We start from the raw sequence: 23921 nt of genomic DNA, 5'->3' as shown, positions 1-23921 counted from the left end.
TGACTTCCACATATGAGTGCATGCACAAAGACACGCATTTAAAAAGTGTGGTGATGAGTGAGTAGCCAACTTCTGAGTATACTGTATAAAATTCAGAGTACTCCTTCTCCAAAAAAAGTCAGGCCTTTCAAGAAAGAACCGTCTTTCATAGCCATGTAGGTTGGGTATGGCAGCTCACACCTGTAATCCCAGCACTAAGGAGGCCGATGCAGGAATATTCTAAGTTCCAGGTCAGCTTGTGCTATATGACTTTGTTTCAAAATAAACAAAATACTGCAAGGCAAGCTAGCTTAACTCTAGACACCCTTCAATATAACCTGCTCGATTCAAACCAATCTATACCAGTGCCTTCAGTTGTGCTCTTCATATTAAGGTGGGCACAGGCAAGGAAAAAAGACCATGGGCTCTGACAGGAAGACACTTAAGTTCAAAATTTGGTTCTGCCAGGGTAAGAGCTTGGTACGACACTGGGCCAGTCACTTAATTCTTCTGAGCCTCGATGTCCTGATCCCCGGATCACAGCCACCAAAGGTGACCAAGACAGCACTGTACAACATAAAGTCTTTGTGTAGAAAAACAAAACAATTCATGCAAAGCACTTGGCACAGTATTTGGCACATTTCAGAATGCTTTGAAAGGCTTCCCATTACCATAAGGAACTCTGGACTGGGTACAATCGTGAAAGAAACTGTGTGTACTCAAGGAATGAAAAGAAATCAGTCATAAACAAAAACAATCTTCTAAGTGGGAAAGGGACCACATCAAACTGAGAAGTTAGAAAACACAAATAACTTTAATGTACACATATATAATCCTTTTCAAGTAAATTGGTAACTCTACTATTTGCCCAACACTGGGTTAGACTTTATGAAGTACACGAAGGAAGTAAGACCAATACTCTTGGACTTAACCCGGATAATATGGTATATAATAAACCACCAAAGTGAACAGTATAGGCAGAACCACGTACTGCAGGACAGGTTTCCCAGGCCTTGGACATGCACCTAGATTCATTTTCTTTCTTTATACCTTTATATCCCACCTACTGCCTAGTTCTGTTGTTTCTATCTCATAATGACCTCTCATTAATCTACCCTTTTTGTGGGAAGTGGGACCCTTCCTTTATAACTCTTTTTCAGGTCATCTTGCATGGACTAGCTAAAAAGTATTCCACAGGTAGTTTCTATTCTAGCTTCTTTTCAATTCATTCTTCCCATTATTAATCCAATGGTCTTTCTAAAAGGTAAACCTGTCTGCTACTGTCCTACTTAAAATGGTCATATTATCACCACTACCTCCATACACACAAGTACAAAAATCAAAATGTTAAGTGACATCACCACAAATACCTCTCATGGGTGAAATTCCCTGTGGTTGACAGTCACTCACATCAGAGTAAAGTCCATTTTCATTTATGTGATCCCCTCAACTGTTTCACCTCCCCTACCTTCCTAACTTAACTTATAACAATCCCTTCACATATGGCACTGGAAAGCCACACCGCACATCTCAAAACCTGTCTCCTCTCTCTGCAGGCTTTGTCCAGGCTATTGCTTCTACCTTGCTTCATCTTCAAACCTCACGTGAACATCTCTGCTCAGACTCAGAATGAAGATCCCTACCTCTAAGCTTCCCATGTCCCGCTAGAGTAGTGGATGCCTATTTCTTTCCTGTGCTTCTGTCACAGACATTTAAAACTCTAGAGAGCATCCATTAACTATGTTTTACCACTGTGGAATGTTCCAACAGCTCTTTAACCACCAGTGTGGAGCATGTCAGGTGTACAATAAATATTTACTGCATAAACCAACCACTAGGAGGAGCTAAAGAATCTGAGCAGGGAAAAATGCATTTGATGAATATTCCCAAACACTGTCCAATGTTAAGTTTGGCAACAGAGGCCATTACAAGGACTTATTACATTTTCAGTGTCTCAAGGAATTCTTGTTCAAACATCAGCCAACGTTGGGCAACAGGAAACACAGAACCAAAACCAGAACAACTTTCTTTGTTATACAACTGAAACCATCTTTCAAAAAATAATTCTTGTGACCTTTAACTCAGTAATTCTCAACCTGTGGGTCATGACCCCTTTGACCTTCTATCTCTAAAAATATTTACATTACAATTTATAACAGTATCAAAATTACAGTTATGGAGTGATTTTCTGGTTAGGAGTCACCACATGAGGAGCTCTATCACAGGGTCGAAGCATTAGGAAGGTCGAGAACCACTACAACTTGCATTGGGCCCTCAGTGAGATGGCTCAGTGGATAAAAGAGTTTGCTGCATAAACCTGATGACCTGAGTTTGACTCCTGGAATTCTGATGGAAAGAAAACCAACTCCTGGAGTCGTCCTCTGACTGCCAAGTGTATGCAGTGGCACCTACACCCTTGCACTCACACCCCTCTCTCCCCCTCTCCTCCTGTCTGTCTCGCTCACACACACACAATTAATTGAAAATATTTAAAGTTTATTTTTAAATTGCATTGAAAAATGAACCTTTTTCTTCAGAGTCCACACTAGCCATTTAGTCTGCAATAGTGAAGTGACCCATACCCACAATGTACTGACCCTCTTCTGAGCTAAAGAATTTAGGGATTTAGATTGCACTGACTTCTAATTCCTATTGCTTAGCCAATTTTTCATGTACTTTTCTAAAATAAATACTTTTTCTAAAATAAATGAAGATAAGCAGACAAAGAACCAAGGATTATGGGAGTCTAACTATCAAGATCAACATAAGACTGGAGAGCATTTACAATGGAAGGCTTAGTGTGTCCTTCCTGTGTTCAAATCTAGGAAGACTCAGAAAACCAGATATGGTGGCTCACACCTTCAGTACCACCCTGCACTCAGGAGGCAGAGGATTCCTGTGACTTGTCTGTATGATGAATTCTAGGCCAGTCAAGGCCACACACTGAGACCCTGTCTCAAAAAAGAAAAGAAAAGAAAAGAAAGAGACAGACAGACTGACTGAGTAAATAAGGTCAACTTTCTTTTGGTCAGCCAGCTCTTGTTTTTCAAGGTAACTGAAGTTCAACTATGAAACCAAATACTCTTTCTCCAGTGCTGATCAAACTGAGAGCGCTTACAAGCCAGGCAAGTGCACTACCACCGCACTACATACCCAGCCCAATATTATTTTTAATACGGATTTTGCAGAGAGCAGAAAAACTTTGTTTAAACTTTAAAAAGTTTAGAGGATGGACAAGTTTGAGGTCAACCTGGTTTGTTATATAGTGAGACTTCTGTCTCCAAAAAGAGCCACGGTTTACAAATTTGTTTAACAGCCAAAAAACAAAGATCTTGTGCTTCAAGGCTGGGTAACTGTTACACACTGAAGTACTGTGTTTCTGCTGCAGCTGGTATTTCATTTCCAGGCTGGGAAGACAAAACAGGTGGTGTTTTATAGCATATTCTGCAAGTTCTAAAGTGCACCACTTACAAAGTAATCTCTATCCTAGAGCCGAAGTGGACTATCCTACTCCACTTAACCAGTGCCGTGACGCAAATCCATGAGATCTGTTTTCCCAAGGAACTGGATTTTGTGGTAGCAGACTAAGTTTACTTCAGGCTGTCTACAATATCCTTCTAAAATTAGACCCTACATGTAGAAATCCACTCAGGAATCAAATTTCTGTGTTATAAGTCTGTAGGTAGGGCAGCAAAAATAAGCTAACCCATTTTCTTTTGCCAGTAACTGTTTTCCAATGTTTTTACCCTAACATGTAAGTCGTCCTGTACTTCAACTGTAAGGAAGATAGAGATGACTCAGTGGTTGAGAGCATTTGCTGTGCAGTTTTGAGGGCCACAGTTTGGATCCCAGCCTTCAAGTAACATGCCACAAATCAGGCACACTTCTGTAACCCAAGCTCTGACAGGGTAGAGACAGGAGACTAGCTGTGACTTGCTGGCTTGCAACCAATCTGCAAAAACCTAACTTCCCAGTTCAAAGACAGACTGCCTCAAAGGAACAGATGAGATTAACAGATGATACCAGCACCCTCTTGTGCCCTTCACGTTCATGGACAGACAAGTGTGAGGGGGAAGGCACAGCACCTCGATTTGCTAGACAGCCCAATTAAATTTCCAAAAAGACTACTTTCTGACCAGAAGACACTGCTACCAAGCAATGGTAATTTAGATCAAGCCAACTTTTCCTACATTATAAACTTCTCTAGAGAATGACCACTAATTAACAAAGAACTGTTAATACTTATTACTGGATAAAGAAATCACTGGTAAAAGTAATCCATCTAACACTGAAGTTTATTAATATACTACAGTAGCAAAAGGGATCTGATGAATCAAAAATGAGATTACAGCATAAGCACTTTAATCTATATTTAAGATGTATATTATACAGAGCAGTTTGAAATAAATTTTGAGGAATCAAAGAATCATGCAGTAATTATATGTTAAGTAGTTAATGTATACACACAATCTCTTAGATGCATCTAATTCATCTTACACTAAAGGAAAACAGAAAACTAAACATTCGCTCCTTTAGCTTGTACTCAGCTCTCTACTTCACACTTTAACTTAGAACATAAACAATCCCCTCACTATGTGTGATTCTAATTTTACTTGTATTTTGCTACATATTGTGACAAGTGAGTGTAAAGCAATTACATGTCTGGAACTCAGGGAAATAAAACAGCCCATATCTTTTGTTCCTGTCACCCCCCAACTCCCTTTGCTCCCCGAAACTGGAAAGAAGACACAACCACATTAACTTTTCAGCACTAGTATTCAACACGGTGCCTCTAGGAGAAATATTCAAGGGGAGCTTTGATTCTCAACTGTTTTGCCATCTGGGTTGCCTTTAGACCTAACCCACACACCAAATCCTATCCCCTCTTCTACACACCCACCCTTATAAAACTCAACAGTACAACCAAACTGAAAAAAAAAAAAATTTTTTTTGCCTGTGTGATTGACGTTGGTGGCAAAAGACTACCAGCTTTTTGAAGTGTTTTAATGTTGTTTTTTTTTTTTTTTTTTTTTGAGAGAGAGAGTCTTACTATGTAACCTTGGCAGGACTGAAACTTGATATATGGACCAGGCTAGTTTCAAACTCAGAGATCCCCCTACTTCTGAATAGAGGCCCACCACTCTCTGCCTAAGCCAGTTTTTTAAAAAGGTAAATCTCCTCAAGGCACAGTGCTGGTACTAAACAAGAGCAATAATACAATGGTGTGGCACACCAGCAGTTTAAGGACAAGTAGGACACAGTTAATACTACAGGAGAAGTCAAAGCTGAGCTCTAAGGCGAGGACCCCTCTCCCTTTTTCTTTTTTTAGTTTTTCTTGGCTCTTTGAGTCAGGAGTTCTCTGGCTGTCCTTGATCTGTAACCAGGTTGGCCTTGAACGCAGAGACCCACCTGCCTCTGCCTCCAGAGTGCTGGAATTAAAGCTGTATGCCACCAAGTCTGGCTTAAGCACTAAGCCATCAGGGAAGCCTAAATCTTAAGGCTGCTATGACACTGAATAATGGAAATTTTAGAAATTTTATGCAGAAGTATCATCTTTCACTTAAGTGTAAAGGAAATCACAAACTTCACATTCCAACATCAGAATCAAGGTGCAAGAGGCTTTCGCTTCTGGAGAAAATAGACTAAATACTGAAACCCGTCCTCTACTTCCAGGCTTAAAATGCTGGAAATGTAATAATAACAACAACAATGGCTGAAAGATGGCTCAAAGGATAAAATGTCTGGCAAGTAAGCACGAAAATCTCTGTGTGAAGCTCCAAAACAGACATAAATGCAGGACACTGTAGGCCACACCTGCAATCCCAGTGTTCCTTCCCAGAGATGGCAGGCAGAGACAGGAAAAGCCCTAGAAACTTGTGGGCCAGCTAGCCAGATACATGCAGCAGTAAACAACTAGAGACCCTGTCTCAAACAAGGTAGAAGTCAAGGTCTGGAGAGATGGCTCAGCAGTTAAGAGCTTGCTGTTTTTCTAGAAGATGAGTTCAGTTCCAGGCACAACACAAGCTCACAACTGCCTGTAAATATAACACTAGGGTATCTGGTACCCTCTTATGGCTTCCTCATGCACCTGCACACACATGACATACACACAAACTCAAACATACATAAAATTCTAAAATAAATCTTAAAAGAATAAAAAAAGGGTAGGCAGACAAAGTTGTCCTCTGATACAACATGTGTGTAAATCTGTATGCACACACATACATATCAAACACATCATATACAAAAGTAATTAAATAATATTTTTTTAAAGCCAAAAGCCAAAAAGATGGTAAAGACTTTGGGCAAAATCTAGACGGTGAAAACTAGAAATTAAGCCTACAGTTCAAGGAGTTATTTTTCATCTTGAGGATTTCTCTGACCTAAACAATTTACTATAACAGTACTATGATGAGGCAACAGAAAAGCCAAAGCCACCACAGGCTGTGTTGATAACCATTTCCCTCCCCATCTTAAACTGGGACCCAAGAACTACAACTTGGAAGGAAAGGGAAATTGGAAAGAAGACAGCAGGAATAATAGACAAGAAAAACAGATCTATGGGAATGAAATACATGGATCACACAACAAATATACTTATGTTTCAAATAAAAATCAAGCCTTGAGCAGGGCAGTGGTGGCACATGCCTTCGATCCCAGCACTTGGAAGGCAGAAGCAGGTGAATTCTGTGAGTTCAAGGACAGTCCGTCTACAGTGTTAGTTCCTGGACAGCCAACGGTACACAAAAGAAACTCTGTCTTGAAAACAAAAAACAAAAAACAAAAAAAAAAAAAAAAGGAAAGAAAAGAAAAGAAAAAGAAAAATTAAGCCTTGAAATTAGTAACAAAAAATACGAAAACGACAAAAGAAAACAACTTTCCATAACTAAAACCTGAAATATAAATTTAAGATGTCAGTGTTTTTGGAGGGCAATAGGGGAGGCAGAGAAAAGCAGATTTCTCTGAGTTCCAGGACAGTCTGATTTATATAGCCAATTCTAGAAGGGCCAGGGAGACCCCATCTCAAAAAAACAAACAAAAACAAACCCTAAAAGATGACAGTGTTTAATAACAGAGTAGGAATAGAAGAAAATTAATGAGGAAATTGCAGTGTGGAAGGGGGCTGAGGCAGAAAATTTTGAGTTCTAGGCCAGCTTGGGCCACACAGCAAGACCCTAACTCAGGAAAAAAAAAAAAAAAAAAAAAAAAAAAAGCAAGCAAGCAAGCAAGCAAATAAAAATAGCTAATGGGAGACGGAGAGAGAGTGAAAACATGGGAGGCAGAGTGAAAATACAGGCAGCTTTCTGTGGAAGAGAGCACAACCAAACAGTGGGGAAGAATCAACATAGCAATATATTAAGTGACTAGAACTTTACAGAGTAAGTCACTATTTTAAAGTCAAAAGGCTAATTAATTAATATTAACAAATGTAGTAGCACACACTTGTAATTTCAAAACTTGTAAGGAAAAAAAAAAAGCTCATGGACATTTTTCTGTATACATCAAATTTAAGGCTGTCCTGGCTATGGGAGACTGTTTGAAAACAAAAACAATCAAAAAAATCAAATATCAAGACAGTTGAAGGAAAACAACTCACGGTCTGAAGCATCATAACTGAAAATGCAAAACGAAATACTTAAAAGTATTCCTAGAGTGAAACTGATCACATTTAAGAATGAAGACAAGTATGTCAAAAAGAAGAACACACTAAAATTCCCTAATCTAAAGGCATATTACACTATAACCAAGCTTATAGCTGAACCACGCTGTTAAATTACTTCACTGCCAAAATACAGGTGGCTTTCAATTTCCGAAGTAGAAGACTTGCCTTGAAGCAAACGTTCGGATCCTTGGATGGTGACAAAGAGTGACAACCAGGTAAATGGTCTTCATATAATTCTTCTTTAAAAAAACAAAAAAACAAAAAAAAAAAAAACAAAAAAACAGAAAGAATTTTCTCTTAAAGGCATTAAGACTTCAACTTTCAAAAGATAATTGGGCCACCCTACTTTCAGACCCTTACACATTATTCATAGTTCATCTTAGGCTGTAACTGAAACACACGAGCTGCCTTTATTTCAATTCAATTCCGCTGTCAGGTTCCTTTCAAACAGTTCAGAAGGTACCCACTGAACCATTTCGTTTATTCCTCTCTTCTGCTTTGTTTTCTAGCAGTCTTGCTATGTGGGCCAGGCTGGTCTCCAACTGAGACCCCACTATATATACACACACACACACCACCACCTCTGTGGTGAGCTCCTCCAAACCATTATATGGTCTCTGGGGACAATTAACTTAACCAACGAAACTTGTCTCACAGGTTGACTAGCAAGAACTCGCCGTAAACCCTAAAGAGATTCAGATTAGACTTTCTGAGTCCCACTCTAGACTTAAACAAACCAGACTATCTGAGAAGTGAGGTACAAGATCTGCATTTTAAAACCAAGGCTCACAGAAATTGTTTTCCCCCAAGAAGCACTTCTACGAACAATTCCTCTGGCGTGGCCCCAACTCTCAAGATACCTCAACCATCGGTCCTAGTTCTAATATAATAGGGACACCGCCTTGTTTCCTACTAGAAGAGAATGAGCAAGACACTGCAACCGGGACACGCTACCTAACAAACGTGTTTCCCAGCCTGCAACCACACTCTGGGAATCCAACGATGCTCAATCAGGCATCCCACGTTTTCTCAGGAGCGTGGGGAGGTTCCGAGTGGAACCGAGGCGGCAGCTCCCTTTAGGCCTGGACCGCTACCGGCTAGCAGAAAAGTGCAGAGCGCAGACAGGAGGCCCGATGGTTCTGGGGCGCCAGAAAGAGTCGGAGCCTCCCACCGCGACCCACACGCCATCCCGCAGGCTCCCGCGGCTCCGTTCAGGGTGGACACCACGAACTCCGGACCCGGGCGACGCCGCCGACTGAAGACGAGCCCGGGCCCCGACCCTAACTCCGACTGTAGCTCACCCCTCTCCTCGGCCGAGAAGCCTGGCCTCGCCTCCCGGCGCGGACCCAGGCCGCACTCACCTACCCGAGCGCGGGAGGCGAGCCTTCCTCCCCTCCGCGGCTCGTAAGGCGAACCGCCGTCGCCGAGGCCACTCGCTCTTGGAAGAAAAAAAAAAAAGAAAAACAGGGAAGAAAGGAAGAACAACGGCTTAAGGGGAGCAAGCAGACTTTGCTTTTGTATTCCTTTTGACCCTTCGGGGCTTCCTGTTCCTCGCCGCCACAACAAATCCCCACCCCGCTTCCGGCGGCACAGCCCAATCAGCAGCTGCCTCCCTCCGCGAGCGCCTCGTGGAGATCCGGTGTTCCAGCACCCGGATGGAGGGCTTTGATTGGGCCATTCAGCCTTCGGCAAGGGGATTAGCCGGTTCATTCCAGGGTGGCGGGCCCAACCGCGGGACCACGTGACGCCGCGCTTGCGAGCTGATTGGCTGCCTGCGAGAAAGGGCTTGCCACCGAGGAAGGGGCGTTTCCTAGGGGACTGAGGGAGGGCCCGGGTGGTAAGAAGCGGGGGTGGGCCCTGCGCGTAATGGCAGTGCCGTGTCCTCGCGTCCATCTTTACCGCTCTCTCGGACTTGTCACAAAGGAGTCGCGCCGCTGTCGCCGTCCCCTCCCTCTGGTGGGCCCAGGAGCTAGTGAAAGTCAGTGCCACAGCCCGACCGCGCTGCTCTGGGAAGCCCCTTGGGGACGTGGCCCGGGAGGGAACCTGAGGGCTAGGGACGCCTGTGAGGGAAGAGAGCAGCCGCCGGAGCCTGGACCGGAGGCGCCGGACTGGGGCCGCGGCCGTCCCCGGGCAGGGGTCTGGGAGAGGGTGGCGTTGGGGCGAGTCTGGGAAGCAGCCGGAACGTTCTCCTCCGAGGCCCGCGCTGGAGGCGCCTGAAGCGGTTCCTGGAAGAGGGTGATCCCCCTCTGGGGGATCCTGCCTGGAGGAGGTCCTGGGGTCACCCTCCCGAGGAGACTGCGGCTGACCGGGCCCAGGTGAGAGGTAGGGAACCCCCGGGAAGGCTGTCGTTGGCGGAGGGACGCTCGTCCCGGCAGCTCGGGGCAGAAGCGGGTCGAGGGGCGCACGCCGCGGGCAGGGCTTCCCTTTGGGGGGAGTTGGCGTTTCAGTGGGAAGCCGACTTCCCCCGGGGACGTCTGGTGGAGCCCTGGGGTGGAGAGGTCTACGCGGTGGCGAGGGGCTGTGGAGAGTTTGTGCGGTAGAGAGGCTGGAGACGGGAGCCAGACCTAGCGGATTTTCCTCCTCTTCAGGGCCCGAGCTAACTACTAGGTAAAACCCTCGGGGAGGGAGGGTTTCTGGGCAGCCCTTTCCGTCGGGAAGCCCGAGTTTGGGATAGTAAGCGGAAACGGGGATAGTCAGGGTTCTTCCCTCTGGAGACTGACCAGGTGTCCCAGACGGAGGCTTCTGCCGCCTCCGGGCTCAGCGCCAGAGTGGGACGCGGGAGTCCTCCCTCCAGCTGCACCCCCTGCAAGCCTTCACATTTAGCATTACTTCCTGCCTGCTGTCTGCCTCACTTTCCCTCTTCTTACGGAAGGAAACCTAGTTAGAGCTGCTGGGCTGAAACTCTCGAGATTCTGCCTCGCGTAGATGTCTGAGTGCGGTTCCGTTCCCTGGAGTGTTGTACTTTGAACTTTTTAAAGTTGGCAGTGTCTGTGAATTGCCTGAGTAAGTCGTGCAGTCTCCCAGGCCCCTGTTTGTCCTTTAGTTGAAGTGACTTAACATCCTAGAGTTTCTTCTGTAAAATAATTAACGCTGTGTGGGAAAGTAAGATAGTGTAATGGATTGCAGTTGAGAAGAAAAAAAAGTATTTTCTAACCTGTAAAATTGTTGATGTAGGAGGTTAACGTAAATACAGGTGTTGAATACGTACAGTGCTCTGGGAGCCATGTATTACTGAGCGCTTCAAGAGCCACAGCTCCTTAAGCAATGTTGCAGTCTACATCCTGATTTCAAACCTTGCTTCTTGACATGAAGAGGTTTCCAGTTTTTGTTTGCAGAGTTTTAATTTACTTTCAGCTTCTAATCGTGCTGGTAGGAGGTAGCACTTCCTTCAGGAAGTTTTTCTCCAAGTAATTTGTTCTCAATATTGTAGGCCCACTTTTTTTTTTTTTTTTTTTTTTTTTATGTATTCCTGGCCTTTTGGATGGTTACAGGTAGTGAATGGTAGGCAGCCTCCTTCAACTGTAATTTGTAAATGAGCCTGCATTTTTCCTTCCATGAATTCTGCCTTGTGATACCTCCAGAGTATAGATTTTAAGGCACTTTTCATTTTCATCTTATGTAGAGTTTGCATTTCTTGAGATGATAACTTGCTGTGTAGATCCGCGTTATTATAAGCTACAATAATAATAATCTCTGTCAGAAAGCGACAGTGTCACTTGTTAGAGCTGGTGTCCCAAAATTTTAGGGATTTACTTGTGGTTTTTGAGGTAGGGTTTTTGTTGTTGTTGTTTTAAAGTAGGCTTTTTTTTTAAAGTTGACCTGAATTTTCTGTCTTGTAATCTTACATTTCATGATTGTTGGTCTTTTGTTTTATTTGCTGTGGAGGTTTTGTGAGCTTCTTGTTTTCCCAGAATACATAGTGCGCAGGGCTTGTGCTTAGTATCTTTGTTAAGTTCTGCTTTTTGCTCTTTTTACAAGCCCCTTCATTATTTTTTTCTAGATTCAGTATTTTTAAACTACTTGTTATAGGAAGTATCCCAGCATCGTCTATGTAGAGGTTTGTTTTTTTTTTTAATGCTTTGCAGATAAATAACTTCTTTTAGTAAGCATCAAGGGGAAGGTGAGACTTAGAAAAGCTTAGTATTGTATATAATAGTGTGTTCTTTTTCTGTACTAGGGGGAGAAACAGCTCTCCTCTCTGAAGTATGGTTAAGCAAGTTTAGTAACAGAAACTGTTTCTGAAGTGTATTTGCAACAGTCTGTTTAAACTCAGGAGATTCAGTTAGTCCTTAAGGATTATATAATATTTTCCTAATAATGAAGTAATCAATCTCTTTCTCTGTCCTTTGAGACAGGGTCTTACTATGTTCTCTTAAACTCCGCTGGAACCTGTGGTCCTCTCGCATCAGCCTCCCGAGTGCTAGGGACTGCAGGTGTGTACTATACCTACGTCTCCTTATGTAACCCAGCCTGGCCTGGCCCTCACAGCGATCACCTGCCTCTCTCTCCTGAGTGCGGGATTACAGGTGTGCACCACCATATTCAGTGAAGCAGTTTTTATGACGGAGAATCATTTTGAAGGTTTTAGACTACAACTTTCTTTGATACTCCAAAAGCCGTGTAGCTTAAAAAAATTATTAGGAATCCTTTAAAATTTTTTGCTAAACAAATTTTGAAGGGATTTTAAAAAATTATTTTAATTATATGTATGTGGGAAGGGGAATGTGGCACATGTGTGCAGGTGCCTTCTGAAGCCAGAAGTAGCAGGGATCCTCTGGAGCTGGAGTTTTAGGCGGTTGTGAGCCTGTTGGTGGTCGGAACAGAACTTGGGTACTCTTAACTACTGAGCCATCTCTCCAGCCCTATTAGGAATTCTTGAAGATGGTGATCTCAATTACAAAACATTAAGTAGGAGTTTTTCTGTATTTTTGGGTCAGATTCTTGTAAAGTAAAATGTAATATTCATCACTCATAAGGGTAAGGGGGTTGTCAGCAGGCACCGCAAATGACCAATTGAATCAGGAACAATTTCAACTTTTTTTTTTTTTTTCTTCAAGCTTTTGGCATTTTCAAGGCATTTGCTATTGAGTTGGATAGATTTTTTTTTTCTGGCATTCAAATTGAAAATTTGAAAAACAGAATAGTCAGGAAGTAGTGAATGCCAAAACCTGGGCCACAGCCCTTAGGAAACTTTTACAGCTGTCAGTGGGGCAAAAGAGTGACTATTTTCCTCCTGGAGCTGGAGTTACAAGCACTGGTGAGCCGCCCAACATGGCTGCTGGGTCTTCTGCAAGAGCAGTGTGCGTGCTTCCACTGAACCACCTTGCCAGACTCTGCTTTACCTGTTTTTCTTTGTTTGTTTGTTGGACAGAACTTTTGAGAAATAGCAAGAAATTGATGTACCCCTAGAATTTAGTAAGGAATAACCTCTGCATGTAGCCGTCTTACTGCTTGAAATTATAGTATCCAGGCATAATTTCATGGTTCCTGTACACTTCAATTAGAAGGTTTGAAATTTCTTACTCAGGCAGTATATTATTATTAGTCCATAGTTTCTGTTTCAGAGTTGGTTTTTTCTTACTTCTACCTCCTAAAGAATTAAGTTTCCTCTTCTTTGTTCACTGAATGCAGTATTCTTAAATATGACTCCTACTCCACCCTTCCTCATGGGAAATACAGCTCCTTTATTCAGTTCTTATTGCTTCATCAGTGTTCATAGTTACAGATGCCTTTGAACTACATATTAATAACTTTCCAAGTCAGTTTTTAAGACTTACTAAAATACTGTATTTGTTACCCCAGACTAGAGAAAGCAATTAGTATTTACTACAGTTAGATTGGGGAGATGATTCCATGAGCAAAAGCATTTGTCCATAGAAGCTTGTGGATCTGAGTTCAAATCCCCATAACTCATGTAAAGCCACATGCAGGTGAATCTGTAACCCAGGGCTCTTACAGGGAGATGGGCGGCAGAATCAGTAGGATCTCCAGGAGTTGGCTAATGAAGTACATGGCAGAATGAAGAAACTGCCTCAAACAAGATAGGAGGCAAGGACCCATGCCTGAGGCTGTCCTGATCTCCACATATATTCTGTGGCACATGTGCTTGTAATCACACGTGAGCACAGACACATACAGATTTATTTTATTTTATTTTATTTTATTTTATTTTATTTTATTTTATTTTATTTTATTAAAGAATTTACTATAGTGTCTAGTATCTTTTTTCTTCAGGTGGTCTGTCCTGGGACAGACTTGGCACCAGTGCAGAACTTCTCATCTCTCAGGTACAGAATGTAGATCCCTGCAGTATTCAGAAGGGTTTAACTTAGGGTACAGTATCCATATTGTCTCAAAATAACGTTTTTCCATTGTGATTTCTGGTCCTTGTGGTTGTTTTCATTAAACTCACTGTAAGTGTGTGTGTGTGTGTGTGTGTTTTATTGAGACAGATTTCTGTGTGTAGCCTTGCCTGTCCTGGAACTCACAAAGATCCACCTGCTTCTGCTGGGACTAAAGATGTGTGCTACCACCTCCTGGCATGAGTTTTAATTTCTGAATTTTTAAAATTTTATTTTTGTTCTCTTGTGTGTGTGTGATGTTGCGTGTATGTGTGGAGGTCAGAGAACAACCTTGTTTTCTCCTCCCCTTACCTGGATCCCAGGGATTGAACTCAGGTGACCAGGCTAGGCTTGTGTGGAAGAGCACCTTTAACCACTGGCCCTACACTACCATAATTTGAGAAGGTATTGAAATGCTGTTGCTAGTGCTAATTTATAGCCTTCTGAGAACTTGTCCATACAGAGATACTTCAGTGTGATCAAGGCCCTTTTGTACTAGAAACTGGTGGGGCAACAGCCTCCTTCCATATTCTGTCCATAGGCTTCCTTAGAGAGTTTGTTGTCTGTTGCTATCCTTCATCCTTCATCCCTAACCCCAGCTCCCTCAGGAAGAGCATAGGGACTTTTTAAAATCTTTGTTCAGAAGCTGGTATATATTTATTAAATGGTGACATCACAATTTTTGTATTTTCTGTTTAACTTTCTAATTTTATAGATTGTAGAAAAAAATTCACCCAGGTATTTGTGACCTTCCCTAGTAGATCTGATGGGTATATAACTGTATGTACAATCAGGTGTTTTAGACACTAATTTTTTCTTAAAGATTTATTTATTATGTATACAGTGTTCTGCCTGCACGTCAGAAGAGGGCACCAGATCTCATTATAGATGGTTGTGAGTCATCATGTGGTCGTTAGGAACTGGACTCAGGACCTTTGGAAGAGCAGCCAGTGCTCTTAACCTCTCAGCCATCTCTCCTTCCCTCTAGGCACCATTTTAAACAAATATTATTAAGGAAATATTTACCATTTTTGCCACTTACATATTTGTTTCCTTTTCTTAATAGCGTGGAGTTTTTTCTGAAGAAAAAATTATTTTCCTTAAAACTTATGTGAATTTGGATAATATAGCAACATGCTTCCTGTTATTGGGCCTTCTGGGAGTTAAACCTTCAAGTAATCAAGAATTTTTCTCTCCTCTTCTGCAGCCATCATTAGCACTTATCTCAGTTCTTACTTGGAATTTTCTTTTCTGGTGTAAGGCAGATTTTTTTTTTCATCTTTAAGACTTAATCAGAGGATATTTAGTCTTTGTTTTTCCTTTCTGTTATTTACTTCTGAAAATTTCTTACTCTAATCAAGGCCTAAATTTTACTTTTATTATTTTATATATATATATATTGCCTGTGTATATATGTGTCGTATGCATACATGTGAGTATTATGTGTTCCCATGTAGCTGATCATGTGTGTTTGTACATGCATGTGGAAACCAGAAGTTGTAATTTTCTTCTTAAGGAAGTGTCTTGCGATGAACCCAGAGCGCATCTATTCAGCTAGTCTAGCTGAATAGCTGGCTAGCTTGCTGTGGGGATCCTATCTGCCTCCAAAGTCCTGGGATTGATTATCTGCCATGAATGCCCAGCATTTGTGTATTAAGGATCCAAACTCCAGTTTTCATACTTGTGTAAGCACTTATCCATTGAGCCACATTCCCATCCACAGTTTGGTTGTTGTTGTTGGGGTTTTTTGTTTGTTTGGTTTGTTTTTTGAAGACAGAGTTTCTCTGTGTAGCCCTGGCTGTCCTGGAACTCCTCTGTAGACCAGTTGGACCTCGAACTCACAGAGATCTATCTGCCATCCTCTGCCTCCTGAGTGCTAGGATTAAAGGTGTGCACAACTACTCCCAGCCAGTTTTATTTTTAACTCATATTTCAAATGGTAAAAGGTTTTGTCCTTTCTCCTTTGTAATGGGTCAGGTTGGATGTGTTCTATTCTTTCTGCCATAGTCTTGCCTACTTCTTGGTGTAAGTTTTTGACACTGAACGTTACTGCTATTGGGTTAGAAACTTTCAACATTTTAGGCGAAAAATTTTCCAGGTGCTCTTTCACTTCAGCCAGAGAGATGACCTAGTTTTCTCCAAAGATGTCCTTTCTTAAACCAGCCTCAGCAGATAAGAGGAGAATCATCCTGTGCTTGTCCCAGGCACTTGGAGGTTACAGCCTAGGGCATAAGAGTCCCCAGTGTAACCTAAGCCTCAAATGCTCACCACTACTGCTGACACAGTTTTAGACACTTGAGTGACATGTAAAAGTACCTTATCAAGGCTGCCTTTCCTTTTGGGTATAAAGTGAAATTCCAACCAAATACAATCAGCTCTTGATAGTGAGGAAGATTGGCTCCCCAGGTCTCCTACAGATACCAAAATTTACAGATACTCAACTCCCTTATATAAGATGCATAAAACTTGCATATAGCCTACAAGAGACCTCCTCTGTTCTTTAAGCCATCTCTATATTACTTGCAGTAACTGGTGAAACATATATGCTACATAAATAGTTGTCAATACAGTATTATTTAGGGAATAATGACCCAGAGTAACCTGTACATATTTCCCACATTTGACCATTAGTTTTAATTGTGTCAGTTTGACACAATCTAGAACCACTCCACCGGCAATGAAGGATTGCCTGTGTCAAGTGGGCCAGTGGACATGGCTGTAGAGTAGGAACTTTATTACAATAATTTTTGTGAGAAGATACAGCCTAAAAGTGGGTGGCACCATTCCTAGGGCTTGGGAGAAAGTGGGCTGATAATGCATGTTTGCATCCATTGTTGTGTGTTCCCAATTATAGGTGTGATTCCCTCAAGGCCTGTCTCTATGACTTTCTTGCTACGATGGACTCTAGCCTGATCTGTGAGCTGAAATAAATCTTTTCTCCCCAAGTTTTCTTTTGCTGGTGTTTTATCACAGCAACAAATTTAATCTTTTTTTTTTAATTTTTTCAAATATCTTTTATTTATGTTAGTGGAACCTATGGATGCAGGACCCATGGAGATGTAGGACTATTTCAGGCTTTCCCTTTTCTCCTCCACCAATATAGTGAGTGCAGTTTTTAAAATATTTAGGAGGTTTGGAGAGATGGCTCAGTGGTCTCTTTCAAAAGACCAGCCCTCAATTCCCAGCATCCACATAGTAGCTCACAGCCATCTGGAACTCCAGTTCTAAGGGATCTAATTCCTTCTGGCTTCTGTCACAGACAGGTGCAGGCAAAACACCTGTACACATAAAATAAAACAATAAAAAACAAAAACTTTAGGTACCTTCTGCTTCAACTGGCATGTATGCTCTCAAAATATGTCTGCATTTCTTATTACAGTACTAAATAATCAGTCTTGTTACTGTATTTTTCTCTATCTAACCATAATAATTAATAAAGAACTTATGCTCTTTGAATATCCTACAGAATATTTTCAAGGAAGACTTATTTCTGGGTTATGTTTCCCATAATTTTCTTTCCTCTGTGGTTACTGCAGGTGCCCTTTTAGAATGTACCCTATCTTGATAAGGTTTGAAGACATATATATGTATTAGACAAAACTCAGCATTTAGATACTTAAGGTTGTATGATATATATATAAATTTAGCTTCTAAAACCGTTGAGGCCTAACTAGTGATAGGTGTGCTGGCTTGGGGTGGGCTTAGGTGTACAGTTTACTTCAAGACACGTTTTTTTAAGAATGTAGATGGCTTGATAATGGATATAATAATGGACAAATTTGTGATAAAGCAAATATAAAATGTTACTTGCAGGCTAAGTAGTAAGTATATACTCACTGCTTACAGTGAATTAGTTCACCTTTGCTGTATGCTTGAAAGTTTTCATCATGAAATGTTGATTAAGGACAATAAAAGGTGATACTGAAGCTATTGCTTGAGATACACAGTATTAAGAGAAAACATTTTCTAATGAGAGAAAAATACTGAAGCAGTACATAATATGGCCTTTCATGCTTTTTGGTTTAGCCTTGAGGGGTGAAGGGCTAGAGAACATCTTGTATCATGTCACGCTGTTTTGGGATGATGAGGTAAGGATCACATTAGTTGGCATTTTTTACCTGATGACTTGTTTTTTGTCCTTATGATCATCTATTTAACCAGCTTCTCCATTCTTGACAGCATAATCCTGAAGCCTTTTCAGAAAAAAAGGAAGTTCTTTCCATCAGTGATATGCTTAATAACTAAATGCATTCGAATATTTGAAGAGATGAATCACTGATTCCTGGACTATTTTTCAGAGAAGGTTAGACCAGATGGCCAAAACCTCTATAGTGAGCTGCCTTTGAGGGTAGAGGCTTGTGTTTTTACTGACAGTGAGACTGGGTATCAGACCCTCACTGATTTTACATGAAATTTACTAAGCTCCTACTAAGTTTGGTGGTTTTTTTATTTTTCTTTTTCTCATAGGAATTTTGAAAACTTTAAATGTACAAATTAATAAAAATGTCTCACTGAAGAGATGTGTATTTGCAAATGCGGTATTGTTTATAGTTATCATCTTGCAGCAAAATGGTACTTAAGAGTGATGGTTTAAATTGTTGCCATTGACACAGTGAGAAAAATCTACTAAGCACTAATATTCAGTGATAAGAGTTCTCTTTGACTCATTTGAGTCTTGCCCCAGTCACAGATATAATAGTTGTATATACTTAAATGTTTGGTCTTAAAATTGGCTTTGTGAGCTAATGGTGAGATGATGTGTATAAGCATTAAAAGTGTATTGCCTTTACATAATCTCTAGTCTTCAACTCTGGATAATAGTACCCATAGGCAGGCTACAGTGCTTCACAGAGTAAATCTGATGCAATATGGAACTATTTTTTTTTATTTTGTTTTTCCCTAATTTAAAGTGTTGCATTATGAAATTTTCACATATGCAGATTGGTGAAGATTGGCGCCCTCCCCCCCACCTCTAATTTTGTAAATATGTTTTTCTAGTGGCTGTCTTGACTGTCATCTCCAAACATTCAAAAATAATCCATTTATTATACTGGAAAGGCATATTGATGTATTTGTCCTCACAAGAATCACCATTTACTATTTCAGTTTGTCCCATAATTCATTCAGTAGATGCCATGTTCTGCAGTAAGCACCAATACTGGTTTCCAGACTTGGTGCCGTCAGAATCACCTAGAGTGTTTTTAAGTAGTCATAGGCTTGGGCCACATCCTAGAAAGAATCTGGCTCTTTGGAGTTACTGTCAGGTGAGAATTGTTCCTGTCTTCCCTTTTGTAAAGTGTATCCATGGTCAGTCATTAGAGAGCATGCCAACGAGTATAGCAGCGTGGGGACTTAAATCCGGGTCTGTCTGATTGTGATGTCCATGGACTGCGCTTGTGCTGTGGGTGGCCTCTGGTACCCTGGGCAAAAGCTATAGCTCTAGATACTTATCTTGAACCAGTGGTCTTTGGGAAGTGGAACACATAATGCCTCTTTTCTTTAAGAACAGAATTGTTTGAAGTATAATTGTTTAGCTTTATCACCCAAACAATCAGTAGTGACAGCTTCTTTCCTGTGGAAACACGTGAGTGGCTCCCATTTCTAAGTAAGGAGCTCTGCATTTGTAGTGCTGAATGAATCTGAAGGAGTTTATATTTGGCATGTGTACGTGCTGTGGCTGTAAGCCTAAAGAAAATGGCCATTTCACAAATTCCTTACAGATAACTATTTTTGCTCTTGTTTTTTCTTTGTGTGTGTCAGGAGTGATCCTCTGTGTACCACTTCATGGCTCCTACAGCACACCTGATCATTACAGCTTTTTGTTAAAGCCTCTAGCCAGGTGTAGTGGTGCACACCTTTAATTCTAGCACTTGGGGGGTAGAGTCAGGAAGATTTCTGTGAGTTTGAATCCAGCCTGAGTTCTAGAACAGACAGAGCTGTTAGTGAGACCCTGTCTTGAAAGAAAGAAAGAAAGAAAGAAAGAAAGAAAGAAAGAAAGAAAGAAGAAAGAAAAAGCCTACTGTTAAAATAACTGAAAACTTAAAAATCCATTTCCCTAGCCCATAATCAGAGCTACTTGGGAGACTGAGGCGGGAGGATCGCTTAAGCTAGAAGTTCAATGCCAAACTGGGTCTGAACAGCTTAGTGAGATGATTTTTTATAAAACAAGCTACCCTATCCCAAAAGAACCCCTCCATATCCTTCCTATCAAATTTATAGTGGACATCACTTTCTGGATTATTTAAGGAAATAACTTTTTTGAAAGACATTAACACAAAATACACTTGACCTCAATTCAGAAGTAGAAAAACAAAACCAACCGAACTGTAATTTTCCCTTCTTACTTTAAACTTAGATTTAAAAATACCTGCATGTATGGGGTATCTTTTAATCTCTTTGAAAGATACTAAATAATACTAAATACATTAAGGAAATAATTATTCTACATTTATGCGAACTTTAGGGAAATAATTTTAGGTAGAATGAAGTCTTAAGATTTGAGACCTAACAAGCTGCCTTCACAAGGCACTTTTAACATTGCTTATTTCTCTCTATTACTTGCGTTATATGTGTTTACTTGCATGAGTTTATGTGCACCACGTTGCTTGTAGGAACCCTTGGAAAACAGATTCAGTGGAACTGGAGTGGCATGTGGTTGTGAATGGCCATGTGGGTACTGGGAACCAAACGTGGCCCCTCTGCAAAAGCAATAGGGGCTCTTAACCTCTGACCTGTATTTCTTGCTCCTCAATATTGTTTCTTTTAAATTATGCTAAATAACTTTATATCTGATGCAATTAAGCTATCCTTTTTATAGGACCTGTTTTGCCTTCTTCAGGTCTTTGTTTTCTGGGACTTAAGCTTACCTTGGCATTCTGAGATCATACAAGTTATTTTAGCAGATTGTCTCCCTTGCTCAGGTGTGACTCCCTTTATTTAATGTTTTTGGTTAGACTGAAGCTCTTGTTTGTGTTTTGTATCCCATTCTGCTTTCCATTCTGATGATGTGTAAAGACTCTTAAGCATTTGAAGCTCATAAAATCTTTTCTGCTCTGGCAAAATGGAGCTCATTCATGGGCTCTGACCATTGTGAGGAAGCAGTTTGGAGTTAGCACTTCTATGGGGAGGCTGCCTTTCCTTAAAGAACCCCTGTGTTGGATCTTGACCACTCCCTTCCAGCATTCCCAAAATGCTAGTAGATCTAGCCACAGATATTTATATCAAGAAACTAGGATAAAAAAGCTAGAGAGATGGCTCAGGGGTTAAGAGCACTGGCTGCTCTTCCAGAGGTCCTGAGTTCAATTCCCAGCAACCACATGGTAGCTTAACTATCTATACTGGGATCTGATGTTAGAAGATGCCCTCTTCTAACACACAGGTATACAGAAGATTTATTAAATAAATCTTTTTTAAAAAGAGAAAGAAACTAGGATAAACTGAAGTTTCTTTTCTTTTTTCTTTTTACTTTTTTCAAGCTAGAATTTCTCTGTATAGCCCTTCCTAGAACTCACTGTAGACCAGGCTGGCCTTGAACTCAGAGATCTGCCTGCCTCTGCCTCCCAAGTGCTGGGATTAAAGATGCGTGACACCATTGCCCAGCTAGCTGAAGTGTATTTCTATAAATTGGTAAAGTAGCTCTGTATGCACTGCACAGGAAGATGCGGAGTTTGGTAAATTAACGCTAATAACCCCAGTATTCCTGAGTCACATAAAAGAGTATCGCTGTGAGTCCAGGCCAGCCTGAGCTGCATGCTTAGTTCAAACTAGCTTGACATACAGAGATGCTGTTCAAAAACTAAAAAGTGAAGGAATAGTATTTGTAGCCTCAGATAAAGAGGAAAAACAACAGTAGCCTACCACAGAGGGCCTCTGAAAGACTCTACCCTGCAGAGTATTGATGCAGATGCTGAGACTCATAGCCATAGCCAAACTTTGGGCAGAGTGCAGTGAATCTTAAGAAAGAAAGGGGAGCTAGAAAGACCTGGAGGAGACAGGAGCCCCACAAGGAGACCAACAGATCCAGAAAATCTGGGCACAGGGGTGTTTTCTGAGACATATTCCATCCAAGGATCATGCATGGAGATAACTTAGAACCCCTGCTCAGATGTAATCCATGGCCCTCAGTGTCCAAGTGGGTTCCATAGTAGTGGGAACAGGGACTGTCTCTGACATAAACTGATTGGCCTGCTCTTTGATCACCTCCCCCTGACAGGGGAGCAGCCTTACCAGGCCACAGAGGAAGACAATGCAGACAGTCCTGATGAGACCTCATAGGCTAGGGTCAGAGGGAAGGGGAGGAGGACCTCCCCTATCAGTGGACTGGGGGAGGGGCATGGAGAAGAGAGAGGGAGGGGTTGGGAGGGGAAAAGGGAGGGAGCTACAGGTGGGATACAAAGGGAATAAACTAATTAATAAAAATAAAATATTATAATAAAAAAGAAAAATGAATTTGCATGTGCCTACTAATTGGTATAGAAGGAGGCAGATGTGTAACAAGGGTTATTGGTCGAGAAGAGCCAAAATATGTGTGTACTCAAACTCACACATGAGAGTCTTCTTGCTATATAACTCAAAATCCTCCTGCCTCAGCCTCTTAGTGCATGTGCTTCTAGGCCTGGCTTAAAGCATGTATTCTTAAATGTCACTTGGTCTTCTCAGAAATCAGCATAATTTATAAAACGCCTTTAACTGTATAAAGTTATTTCTGGTTTCTTCTCTCTTTTAAGCACTGAAAATTCTTGATTATCTATTCTCTAGAGGGAATTGTGCCCTGGCCTCCACAGTCATAGGCTTTTCATTCAACTTTTTGTGAATTTAGTATGTTTTTTAATGTTAAAAACCTATTTCTAGCTGAATCATTGCTTCATGTTCTTAACTATATTCAGTTATATCTTTTTAAAGTACAAGCTTCAAATTTTAAAGACAGCTCACTGGTTTGGGGAAAACAGTCTGGGATCAGATAATATCTGTCTGTCCCCATACCTACATTGTCCGTCTAGGTACTAGGTGCTAGATAAAATTAGGTATATGTGTATATATACATATATGTATGTATACATGTATGTATGTAAAGATTCTATTTTGGTATTCTCTACAAGCTACCATGAGGTTCTATTGGGTCTGCCCACCTTTCTAAAAGGTAAAACTCTTCTTCTTTTCTGTCTCTTTCTTCTGGATTTTGGCCAGAGCCTAAGTCTGCTTTTTTTTCTGGTACTTTAGGTTTTCTCACTCTTTCTTTAAAGTCCCCCTTCCCACATGTGACTGGCAGCCATTATGTGGCTTGTCTCCATGCCAACTTAACTCAAATGGCATGGGTTGTTTTGTTTTGTTTCCTTATCCTTTCTCCTTTCTTTTCCCCGAAGTAGATGCTGAGATTCACAGATGGCCGGCCCAGGTTTTTTCCTTTTTAAACTCTAATAAAATTGTCCTCGGGGGCTGGAGAAATGGCTCAGAGGTTAAGAACACATGCTGTTCTTCCAGAGGTCCTGAGTTCAATTCCCAGCAACCACATGGTGGCTCATAACCATCTATAGTAAGATCTGGTGTGCAGGCAGCATGTTGCATAAATAATAAATCTTTTAAAAAAAATTTTAAATGTCCTCAAACCTTAAAGAAAAAAAATTCTCATCTCTCTCTCTCTCTCTCTCTCTTTTTTTTTTTTTTTTTTTCCTGAAACAGGCTTCTCTGTCTAGACCTGGCTGTCCTGGAACTCACTCTGTAAATTAGGCCAGCTTCAGAATCAGAGCTCTGCCTTCCTCTGCCTCCTGAGTCCTGAGATTAAAAGGATGCACCACCATACCTGGCCTATTGTTGGAGGTGTTTATTTGTTTTGTTTTTACTTTTAGCTATCACCTTTTTTAAAAAATTTATTCAGTTCATGTCTCTGTCATAGGCCCTCCCTTTTCTTCCCAGCCCCACCCTCCCTCTCATATCCCCTC

At 41.2% G+C, this 23921-nt stretch overlaps 2 protein-coding genes across 13 annotated transcripts in view; one reads left to right on the top strand and one right to left on the bottom strand.

Moving 5' to 3' along the window:
* The window catches only part of Psme3ip1 (proteasome activator subunit 3 interacting protein 1), a 29199-nt gene extending 19976 nt beyond the window's left edge, over positions 1-9223 (bottom strand). For 2 of the 9 annotated variants that reach the window (XM_060392198.1, XM_021654982.2), the window contains exon 1: positions 9008-9147. The gene's annotated coding sequence lies outside the window, so the exon portion shown is untranslated. Of the gene's footprint in view, positions 1-7807; positions 7882-8596; positions 8956-9003 lie in introns of those variants that run through there. The other 7 variants (XM_060392197.1, XM_021654981.2, XM_060392195.1 and 4 more) reach the window with 6 other exon arrangements.
* A 223-nt stretch (positions 9224-9446) lies between these two features.
* Rspry1 (ring finger and SPRY domain containing 1) overlaps positions 9447-23921 on the top strand; it is a 55590-nt gene continuing 41115 nt past the window's right edge. The window contains exons 1-2 of one of the 4 annotated variants that reach the window (XM_060392193.1): positions 9447-9957; positions 11998-12075. The gene's annotated coding sequence lies outside the window, so the exon portion shown is untranslated. Of the gene's footprint in view, positions 9965-11997; positions 12076-23921 lie in introns of all 4 variants that reach the window. The other 3 variants (XM_021654977.2, XM_021654976.2, XM_021654978.2) reach the window with 3 other exon arrangements.

Source organism: Meriones unguiculatus, chromosome 10, assembly GCF_030254825.1.
Source record: "Meriones unguiculatus strain TT.TT164.6M chromosome 10, Bangor_MerUng_6.1, whole genome shotgun sequence".
In the NCBI taxonomy this organism is placed as follows: domain Eukaryota; kingdom Metazoa; phylum Chordata; class Mammalia; order Rodentia; family Muridae; genus Meriones; species Meriones unguiculatus.
Note: the sequence above shows the minus strand (reverse complement) of the source record. Positions and strands in the feature narration are given on the sequence as shown.